Source organism: Mytilus galloprovincialis, chromosome 11, assembly GCF_965363235.1.
Source record: "Mytilus galloprovincialis chromosome 11, xbMytGall1.hap1.1, whole genome shotgun sequence".
Lineage (NCBI taxonomy): Eukaryota > Metazoa > Mollusca > Bivalvia > Mytilida > Mytilidae > Mytilus > Mytilus galloprovincialis.
The window spans coordinates 1,451,791-1,463,913 of record NC_134848.1 but is presented as its reverse complement, the minus strand read 5'-3'; the positions used below and the strand labels follow the sequence as shown (position 1 = coordinate 1,463,913).

At 34.7% G+C, this 12,123-nt stretch overlaps 1 long non-coding RNA gene across 2 annotated transcripts; it reads left to right on the top strand.

Annotated features, from left to right (window-relative positions):
* Nucleotides 1-4,605: 4,605 nt before the first annotated feature.
* LOC143051503 (uncharacterized) lies at nt 4,606-11,700 on the top strand. Of its 2 annotated transcripts, none has more exons than XR_012970811.1 (5): nt 4,606-4,642; nt 5,803-5,829; nt 7,450-7,539; nt 7,966-8,055; nt 9,225-11,700. It is a non-coding gene; the product is annotated as an uncharacterized LOC143051503 (long non-coding RNA). The 2 variants fall into 2 exon arrangements; XR_012970810.1 differs by lacking the exon at nt 4,606-4,642 and adding an exon at nt 4,718-4,839.
* Nucleotides 11,701-12,123: the final 423 nt, after the last annotated feature.

The following is a 12,123-nucleotide window of genomic DNA, read 5'->3' as shown; positions in this document are numbered from 1 at the left end:
ATATGACATATAGAAAACAAAATGGTTATGGAGTAAACATTCGTGTGACATCAACTCAAACGATACATTAAAAATCAGAAATAAATGAAGAAAAAGTTGGTTTCCCTATATACGTGTACCTGCAGTGTTGGTGTACGAGGCGCGTTTATGATTTTCATTATGTTACTTGATATGAAAAATTGACAAAAAAAAATATTTTACTTGTAAAAGTAAATCCTGAGCCTGTAATAGCTGCTCTTCTTGTTCCATTTGAATTAATAGAAACAATGCTGTCGCCTTTCTTGTTCTCATAGAATCATATGATATGAGCTCCATGTTTTGTGAACGTCTTTCTTAACTGTCGTATTAGACTGACCAGTGCATATCGCGCATGGCACTTTAAATTATTTAAGCGCGAAAATTAACTTACATTTAGCTGGATTTATTGCCGTCGTAGTTCCATCTTGTCGCCTTCGTACTTTTATTCGATGGCAACACGACGGGATTACGAGGTCTTCACGAAGTCGTGTTGCCATCGTAAGACCTTCGGGTAGCTTCGTGATTCATTCGTGTAGACATCGTAATGTCCAAACTGCCCGATGAAAACGATGGAAACACGAATGCAATACGATGTTCAAAGATGCATTCCCGGTGACATTACGATGGTGGGGATGGTGATACGAACTCAATACGAACCCTCAACATCGGATACACCTTCGGGGATTTTTTAACATGTTAAAAAATTTAAAATCCTTCCCGAATTTGTCCCCGAAGACTAGAAAAAGTGGCCAATGGTTCTACGATGGTTAAAGATGGCACTACGAATAGCCCGATCTGGATACGATCAGTCCCGATTTTGAAAATTTCCATAATCGTGTTGCCATCGGCGTAAAAATCGGGACAGTGTGACGCGGGCATCATGAAATTTCGCGGAATTTTATTTAAATTTTATTTTTATATATTTTCGAAGCTTTTGTGCATTTATTTTATTTCTTTTTTTGTTATATATACATTAGAATAGAAACAACTGTTATGCAATTGTTGTATAATCTCAATTTGCTGAAAATCCCGGTATCCCTGCAAGCCTGAATGAGTATCGCGCATGACTAGATTACGAAAGTAGTTTCGGAAACATGGTTTATGGAAGTGTAAACCAAGAGAAAAATTCTAATTGACTAATCCAATTCAAGTATTTATAGATATGCAAATGATATAAGAATTATTATGAAATGAATTTCTGTTAACACATCAACGCATTATAAACGATGTTATTTCTCCTGTTTGTGTAATGTGTTGCTTTCGTAGATTTTATCGGTAATGTTCATAATTCATAAGTTATCTAATGTTCAACAGATATATCATGTTAAGGAGGGGTATTTGCGAAAAATACCAGTCGAGAGAATGTTAAATTTCGCGAGCCGTAAGGCGAGGGAAATTCATTCTCAAGACTAGTATTTTTCGCAAATACCCCTGAAGAACATGATATATCTGTTTAATTACACCGAATGTTAATGTTCAAAAACGCATTGATGATCGTGACGTTACAAGCGTCCAGTCGGATGGAGTATTTTTTTGGCAAATACCACGGCAGAGAAGGTAAACAAAGGCATATCCTTTTGGCAAATACCCCGGCGGCGTTAAAAAAGGAACGATATTCATTTGATAACAGTCAATTGGTGAAAAATACACTGGCTATCGACCAATCAAAATCCTGGATTCTTACATAAGGTGTAATTATATAAGATAGTTCTACAGAATTACAGAAGATATGATGACTATTAAATCATTTCTGTTGTCACGTGATCTCAGAAAGTGCTAATATTTAAACAGTTAACCCAGCCGGAAACGACAGAAAACATGATTTTGATGGCAATCAGTAGATTTGGTTATATAGCTGAACAGAACCAAAAGGAGGGGGATGTTAACTCCATCAGGTTATCATACCACGCCTTTGTCAATGAGCAAATCTTATACCGTAAAGTAAGCTATACAAAGTCCCGGCATGTAAAACAATTCTTACAAAAGAAATCAGCCTTATTAATGCAAATGTGGTCAAACTTGTTTTTTCAGCGCTCTACGCCTTCCTTACCTCGACCAGTAAGTTAAGGGAGCTACCATTTGATTTTTATGGGGGGGCTAGGATGAAAAATTTTGTCCTGCATTTTTTTTTAGCTGTAATCTCTGTCCTGCCTTTTTATTTTTCACTCTTATCGGTCCTGCCTTTTTTTTTTTAGTTTATCCTGACTTTTTTTTACCTAAATTGTCGTCCTGACTTTTTTTTTTTGCAAGTGTCACATACTGCCTTTTTTTTTACTCAAAACTCCTGTCCTGCCTTTTTTTTCAAATTTCATCCTAGCCCCCCCATAAAAATCAAATGGTAGCTCCCTAAGTAAGTTGATTCAAGACAAAGCTATATGTTTGTCCATCTGATGAGTTAAGCCTTTTTCAACTGATTTTTATACATTCAGTAGTTCGTTCTTATGTTGTACTGTAATACAACTGTCCCAGGTTAGGGGGAGGGTTGGGATCACGCTAACATGTTTAACCCCGCCACATTATTTATGTATGTCCCAAGTCAGGAGCCTGTAATTCAGTGGTTGTCGTTTGTTTATGTGTTACATATTTGTTTTTCGTTAATTTTTTTACATAAATAAGGCCGTTAGTTTTCTCGTTTGAATTGTTTTACATTGTCTTATCGGGGCCTTTTATAGCTGACCATGCGGTATGGGCTTTGCTCATTGTTGAAGGCCGTACGATGACATATAGTTGTTAATGTCTGTGTCATTTTGGTCTTTTGTGGATAGATGTCTCATTGGCAATCATACCACATCTTCTTTTTTATATGTTGATAGCTTACCGTTACAAGTTAAGTAAATTGAAATATAGACAGAGATAATTTGATGATTAACTGTCACAAAAACTTTAATACTTGAAAGACATGCGGAAGGCACTGAAATGATTTTGTAACGTATACTTGTATACAAAATAAGTCGAAAACGATGTGACAATATCATGGCAGAAAAAACCGACAAAAATAAACAAATATGTTTATAATGTACAAAACAGAAGTCTAGTTAGGTAGTTCCCATTCGAGAGATATGTACAAAACAGAAGTCTAGTTCGGTAGGTCCCATTCGAGAGATATGTACAAAACAGAAGTCTAGTTAGGTAGGTCCCATTCGAGAGATATGTACAAAACAGAAGTCTAGTTCGGTAAGTCCCATTCGAGAGATATGTACAAAACAGAAGTCTAGTTCGGTAGGTCCCATTCGAGAGATATGTACAAAACAGAAGTCTAGTTCGGTAGGTCCCATTCCAGAGAAAGAGAATAGGACTTTTTTTTATAATACATAATCGTGTTTAACAAACTGCCGCATTTATGGCCCTGTCCTAAGTCAGGAGTTTATTTTCTACCTATAAACTAGTACATTTATGTTAAGGAACCAGCTGAAACCCGCCTCCGGGTGCGGAATTTTCCCTATGTGTGGACGACCATTTTGGTAATTTAACTTAAAGGGTGTTTTCTGCTATTTGGTCGGGTTGTCGTCTTTCCGACACATTTCCCGTTTTCATTCTCAATTTCATTTTAAGGTTGTTGTTCTTAAATATAGTGCATATTCATATATCGTATTTATGTTATCGTCCTTCCTTAGGCTTAGGCTCCGTAATTCTCGCATCACAGATTTTTGTTTGGATCGCGGCTTATATTTTACGATATCAATGTGTAGAAAACCCGATAATCTATACTTTAGTCAAGGGTGAAACTGTCTTAGGGAAGTAGAAAAGACCAGTAATGGAACGATCAACAGATAATCGGGTTTTCTTCATAAAGATATCGTAAAAGATCAGCAGCTTGACACAATGCAAAGCTTTTTCGCTCGTTTGCTGAGTTCAATCGGCAAAATTTTTCCCATTGTGACTCGCGCTTGATATTTAACGATATCAATGTGTAAAAAAAACGATAATTATCGTCCTGAATATCAATGCAATATTTGCCACGAGACATTATCCAAACACCCATCAATAAACATCATAAAAGAGGTACGAAAGATACCAAAGGGAGAGTCAAACTCATAAATCTAAAACAAACTGACAACGCCATGGCTAAAAATGAAAAAGACAAACAAACAACAGCACACACGACACCACATAGAAAACTAAAGAATAAACAACGCGAACCCCACCAAAAAACTAGGGGTGATCTCAGGTGCTCCGGAATATATTACAATAACCAACAAGTGCTACCATATCTTGTTCAAATTGGTTTGTAGAGAAGCATGAACAAAGGGCGTTCAAAAACACATGGCCTGCTTTTTATCTGTTCATATATTATATTGTTTGATCAATGCTGGTCATTCAAAAAATTAGTAGCAAACATTCAACTGATTCCAGATATAAAAAAACCGAAGTGATTACGGAAAATTGGTGATAAAAATAGGTCTTAAAAAGTGTCTTGTATATACATGATATACATATAGTGTCGGTTTAAATAAATCAATATTCATTATTGTATAAATATACATGTAGTTACAAACAAAAAATGGAAAATTTGCAAAATTCCCCGATGTAAGTATATACATGTAACATCAGCGCTAAATATGTATTTTGTAGTTTTACTTCCTTATTCAATTATTGATTTTGCTTCGATTTACGTAAAGTATTGGTAAGTAATAAAAGTAGTGACACTTAAAGATGTAGGTTTAGTTTTTAAAAGGCAGTAATATTTGTCTCGTTAAAGTAAAAATACTGATTGATTGGTCTTAAACGCCACTAGCTTTCGGTATTATTGTGCTATTTCGTGATGGTTAGTTTTTTATTGGTGGAGGAAGAAGGAGTGCCAGGAGAAATCACCGACCTTCGGTATGAAAACTTACAATCCTATTTAAGTAAGATTGCAGTGGAGCGCATCTGCGAGTTTAAATCTGGCTCGGTGAGAATAGGAACTAGGGTGCAAAGGGTTAACTCGAGGGGTCCAAGTAAACTCGTGTTGTTGAAACCCGAGTAATTAAAGTTAACTCGAAGGGTTCAAGTGTTTACGGCTAGTGATATATTAGTTCGACTTCTTATAGGGAAAACGGTACTATTTATTCTGCCATAGGCGACAATGTTAACATTTTCTAAATCTACCACTTTTTAAGATAAAAACCTGGATAAAACAGTTATATGTTGTGTTAGTACTTTATTATTCTGTTTTAAAAAATAAAGCCAAATAGTATCATGACCAACTTCCAACGGAGCTTGTTTATGTTATCCATGCCCACCGTCATTTTGCACCAAATTTATGAAATTTTGCAAGTCTTTTCGAATAATTCTCTAGAAAATATTTCAATAGGTTTTAAAATTTATATTGTAAATATACACACTGCAGTTATTCATAGATAAATAAAAATATATTGTACCCTTACATCCAATCACAGCGCTCCTAATTTGACTTCCTTCACCTGCCTTGGGTACACAAAAGGCCAACATAATGCTGGGGAAAAAAATATCGTTGTGAAAAGTTTTCATTAATTTGATTAAAAGTTTTTATATACGTTAACCGTCAGTTTGTTTAAACACGAACTTCATCTTAGATTCAGTAATCTGAGAAAGATTTACATAAATGTCTATTTTATCTCATAAATTTCGGTGGCAAAAATCGAAGGGGCATTTGTGTACTTGTGACACATTCTTGTTTCCACTGCTTCGGGGATACTACACTAGTGGTTATTCCAAAACCGAATTTGGCCTTGATCAGTTGTCAGACAACACGACACGCAAACACATGTATATGTTTCTTATTTCTAACGAAATGTCTTATCATATATTTGATTTTTTTTATAGATTTATCAAGTCGTGTTTCCATGGCAGGCAAGTTAAATTTATAATGTGTTTAAATCAGTTTCTTACTAGAAAGTTTTTATTAGTCCAAGTGTTTGTCCTAAACAAACTTGAAATGTTGGCCACTTGACGTTTCGCATCCTCCAATCAATCACATGTTTTACTTTAAGGTACTAACTCACTTTTTGGCGGATGTTATCAAATATTACCAAACGTTTAAAAACTAATTTGTTTTCAAATTATGAATGTTCTAGAATATTATTTTAATATGCAGCTAGAATGATTATCCTCCCCAAAAGCAATAAGTTAATACAATCTTAATCAAAACCAAAATACTAACTTACATAAATTTGTGAATTGTTATGCCCAACCTACGATAGTAGAGGGGCATTATGTTTTCTGGTCTGTGCGTCCGTTTGTTCGTTCGTTCGTCCGTCCGTCTGTCCCGCTTCAGGTTAAAGTTTTTGGTCAAGGTAGTTTTTGATGAAGTTGAAGTCCAATCGACTTCAAACTTAGTACATATGTTTCATATGATATGATCTTTTTAATGTTAATGCCAAATTAGAGTTTTTATCCCAATGTCACGGTCCACTGAACATAGAAAATTATAGTGCGAGTGGGGCATTCGTGTACTGGGGACACATTCTTCTTTTTATATACAATTTGATTAACGTTTGTTAAAGATGACCTTTTTGTGCCCTTTAAGATTTTAAAACAAATCCACTAAACCTACAAGGCATATCGAGAGTCTGATATGAATAGTAAGATGTGTGCCACTGAGACAACTCTCCATCCAAGTAACAATGTGTTAAAGTAAACAAGTATAGACCAATGTACGACCATCAGCACGAAGCCTTGGCTCACACCGAACAACAAGCTACAAATGGCCAAAAAAAATTACTTGTATACTTGTAGCATTTAACAATTTAAAAAGAAAACCAACTTTCTAATTTATATAAAAAAACGAGAAACGAGAAACATTTATGAACCACACAAAAACCTCTGAACAACAGATTCCTGACTTAGGACAAGTGCATATACATGCAGCGGGTTTAAACATTACAATAGAAATGATCTAACTCAAACAAAAGACATATAAAACAAGAATGTGTCCCCAGTACACGGATGGCCCATCCGCACTATCATTTTCTATGTTCAGTGGACCGTAAAAATGGGGTTAAATCTCTAATTTGGAATTAAAATTAGAAAGATCATATCATACAGAACATATGTACTAAGTTTCAAGTTGATTAGACTTCAACTTCATCAAAAACTACCTCGACCAAAAACTTTAACCTGAAGCGGGACAGACGGACGAACGAACAGACGGACGAACGGACGGACGAACGGACGCACAGACCAGAAAACATAATGCCCATAAATGGGGCATTAAAACAAGTAAACATACACTGAACTAATAACTTTGATCTTGACACAATATATAGAAAAGTACATGTTATGCACCAAGTGTTTTACAACAACATTATTTTTTTTAAATAAAATTTCACATCGAAGGAACCAACATTTAAATGATTTTAAACTGTTGACCAATATTAAAAGCAGTTTCTTAAAAGTATTGAAAGTTTATTACATTTTTTAGAATGATTTATTATAGGTCTTGATTTGCTAACTTTCGGCAATATTTTGCAGGTATATGCAAATTACTTGTACTTACCGGCCTGTCCGTCATCATTGTTATACTTCTGTTGCCAGTACACATGCTTTCCTTTTACAAATCATGTAAGTAGGAATATTGCAATATTTTAAATTACTTCACGTATGCATTTTACGATATGTTTTGTATGAAATTTTACACACAGCTTTGTGATTGCATTTCTCCCTCTTAAATCCTTATTTGGTAAATACAAGGATGCAGTTCATTCTAAATGTTAAGTTCAGACGTGTTCATAATAAGATATATACGACTTTTGAAACCCAGAGAGAAGAATCAGCTCCCATGCATTTATTTTAAAACAACATTAATCTTTGAACATATTGCATCGAAGAAACCAACATTAATGAATTTGTATCTAAAAAGATCACAGGTATACATCTGAATGATGTAAATACTTTGAATATTTTCTAAAACGATTTTGATTATATAAGTTATTCGCGATTCATTTACATGTAAGTTTTTTACAATATATAGTGATGATATTTTTGCAGGTAAACATAAGTCTCTGGTAAACGCTTTTCTTCTTATCATCGCTGTTATACTGTTGGTGCCAGTGAATATATTAATGTTTTACAAATCATGTAAGTAGGACATATCTGACATTACTTCACGTGTCCGTGTACCTATGTGTTTTGTACATGAGATATTTCAGCACAGCTTTGTTTATTTGCCTTTTTTTTTCTTAAAAACTTTATAAAGCAGATGCAAGGATGTAGTTCAAGAGAAATGTGCAATAAAATAAGGAGAAGAGGTAAAATTGCCAATGAAACCAAATGACGTGGGTTTGTGTCACCGTATAGCCATTAACAATGAACAAAACAGAAACCATTAGCTATATCAAATGGCTCTGACATGTACAAATGCGAAGCAATTCATTTGAGAAACCCAAAGGCCTTGTTTATACGGAAACAAAAAAAAACGAATAACGAATATTACTGACATCCACTGAGTTACAGGCACCTGACTTAGGTCGAGGTTATTACAAGTTGGCAAAAACAATATCGTTTTCTGAACATGTAGCCTCGTTGAATTGTCTGACTCATTAACATGTATCACAAATCTCTTTTTGTTCAACATTAAAAATGCTTAAAATGTACGGAAGCCGGTTAGTGCCAGGTTGGAGTTTTACTTTTAAGTCGTTATAACGACTTAGCTAACTTGTTCAAACAACTTAGATAGCCAATTGACACATAAATTACTAACTATAGGTCAACGGGGAAGGCCTTCAACAATGAGCAAAGCCAATACCGCATAGTCAGCTACAAAAGGCACCGAAATCACAAATGCAAAACAATTCAAAGTAGAAAAATAATATATATAGGAAGATATGGTATGAGTGTCAATAAGAAAACTCTCCTTTCAAGTAACAATTTATAATAGTAAACCCTTATGAGTCAAGGTACGGCTTTCAACACGGAGCCTTGTCTCACACCGAACAGCAAGCTATAAAGGGCCCCAAAAATTACTAGTGTAAAACCATTCAAATGGGAACACCAACGGTCTAATCTATATAAAAACTAGAAACTAAGCATGTATTGACTGTATGATTCTAAGTAGTGAAAAATCACCAATGCGTAATTATGACAATAAAAAAACGCGAGTGCAACCTGGAAATAAACCACGAACATTTAGATGCATGGTAATAATGTTATTAGAACTCTCTTGGAACCATAATAACTAATTGCCTTTGTCTATATCTTGTTTATATTACTTTAATTCATTACTATTACAATGGCAAAATTGCTTTCAGTTCCAGAATATGAATTTCTATCTTCAACAAATGGTCACTTCAACTGCAGGTCAGCTGACCACCAAACAGTTTCAATGGATCCCATGCCAGAAGTTACTATTTGTGGTTCAACACAAAATATGTTTAAATACAAAGGAGTTTATGCAAACAAAACTTTTGATTGTTCTGAGAAACGCCATAACTTTGATGTTAAAGTTAAATTGAGAAAGAAATTTAGAGATAAGAAATATTATGAAAACAAAATATTGTTTGAAATAGGGTTGACAGAGAGTTCCATAAGTTCAAAATATATGCGAGACATGTATGATGGAAAGATTTGGTCAGTTACAGCATCTGTCTGTGAAAACGAACATGGGATATGTTTCCACGAAAGGAATGATTTCCCGCCAAATATTGTAAGGCATTCATACAGTGTTAGTGGAAGTTTAATTAATACAAATGTTGACCTCTCTGTGGACTGCCATGACGTAACAGCATTAAATTCGCATCAGTCAGAAAATAGGATTACTCCAGTTTTTGCATTGTACGAACCAGGTGTTATCACTATTTCAATGACTATAAATTCCGAAACGGACTTTCTTGGTTTTAATGGCTCAACACTTCATCGCCATCTTGACATATCACCTGACAATAAGACCGTGTCGAACACACCTGTAGAAATATTTGCGGGAGTAAAAACGACGAAATCACCATATGGTGTTCTGAAGTATATTGAGAATGCAAAATATTTGCACCATATTATTGACTTAGATGTAGACTACCAACAAAATGTTGAAATTACCGAGGACCTATTTGAACTAAAAATAGGACATATTGACACAGAGTACAGAGTTGTTGGCCACTTTACTGCTGAAGTTTGTCCGATAGATAAGGGTATACAATCTGCATTATCACGGTTCTGTTTTTCCACAGACGACACTCAGTTCCAACCTAGCGTGGTTTACGGCAATCACCTCACACTTGATCTAAGCTACAATTTTGAAGTAAATATGGTAACGGTTAAAATATTGACCGACGAAATTGAAGGACAAGACACTTTCATTTTTTCGCCTGAGAAACAACTCCATGGCAACGATGTGATTGGCCAGTTTGTCGTCCTTGATCACGTTTCAGTCGATAATATGCAAATTTCGTGTAGAAACGCCTACAATTATAGATTAATTTCATCTCTTTTTCGTTTTGTGGGGAAAATTGTATATTTTATCACTGACCCTTGTTGGTCAATCTTTATGACTATTTTTGGTTTCTTTTACAATTTGTACAGCGTTTCGTCTAATTATGGTATAACCATTGTAGTAATCATAATTCTATCTTGTCCAATTTGTTATTCTAGCATTCGACCATGGGATAACCAATACTAGTTTTAAAAAGTTAGAAAATATCAATAGAACAAACGAAAACATTAAGTTGATGCCAGAAACCCGCAGGGTTGACCGTTGTTAAGTAATATGCCCATCGCCCGTGTGAATAAAGTTCTAAAGTTAAGATTTGTTCCGAACGGACGGATTTTTCTACATGTCCTACGATAAATTAGTACTACAATTGGATATCTTAACTTAAGAAGTTTTATGCATATCAGCCCTGGCCCTCTCCCATTCTTCTTTTTAAAACAAGTATATCATTGAACGTGTTTTTACAGAATGTTATAGTTTTTTCGATATTCGTAGAGAACATTTTAGAATAGATAATTTGTGTGATTTATTAAACAGTATTTGTTCAAAAGAAATTAGAATATATTTCAGAGTATGAACAAGTTGTAGTTAAAACTTAAGAATTTTTTTTTTTATCTTATTGTTGAGTTTTATTTATAATTTTATGTAATTTCGCTTTTAATTAAAGTTTAAGTACATCGAAAGTCTTTTTGTCTATTGTTTAAAACTGTCTTTAATAGTTTTATATAATATTTGAAATTAATTTCGCCGCGATATAGCCTTTTTTGGGTTGATACGGCGTAAAACCACCAACCAACCAATCTGTAAAGCTCAAACTATAAAGCAGCGACCATTACACTGTTTCGGGACACATAAATACACAGCCACATCTACTAAGGACAGCTAACGCAAACACATATCGAAACAACCAATTAAAGTTTGAGTTACACAAACTTATGAATGCTTATCTTAAGTTTTTGATTTAACGACTGTTGTTGTTTTATTCTGTTTTTTGGTTTCTCGATATATTGCCTTATTGTTCGCTGGCTTATTGTTCGCTATCTATTGTTCGCTAGCTTCAGCCTGGTACTTTTGTGACTTTGTTTAGCTAGTATGTCAATCGGCAATCCTCGGATGACTCCGCTTCTCTCCTTCTGAGGTACGGAATCGGCCGAGTTGTGTCGATTTGCTAGTATGTAATTTTCTAAGATGAGATATTGTTTATAAATATGCACAATTGTAAGTGCTTTTTTAAGCTCATGTGTATCGGTAACTGTACCTTATAAGTATGTTCCGAATGTGAATAAAATTTACTTAGAAACTAATTTGCTTATTTTCTATCTAAATAAAAAGTGATGAATATAGCTATTGTCAAAATCTCAGTTGTTTAGCCCCCCCCCCCCCCCCCCCCCCTTCTCTTTAGTTTTGTTATCAGAACAACATGACACTTCCACTGCAAAAACTGGGGGTGTTCTCTGGTGCTCCGGAGGGGTAATCAGATCCTACTTCAAATTTTGCACCCGTCGTGTTGCTCATGTTATTACAAACCCGGTAAATAGTCTAATTCGTTTGGTCACATTCGTGGTGAAAAGGGGAAGGGGATTGTAGTTACATAAGGAATATTAATCGTTGTATCTTTTTTTTATTTGTAAATGTGTATAACATTCATAAACAGGTCAAGGTGCGAGCATTGTTGTTTTGTTTTGTTTACATCTTCTATTTTATTATCCTCTACAATGTCACAACAG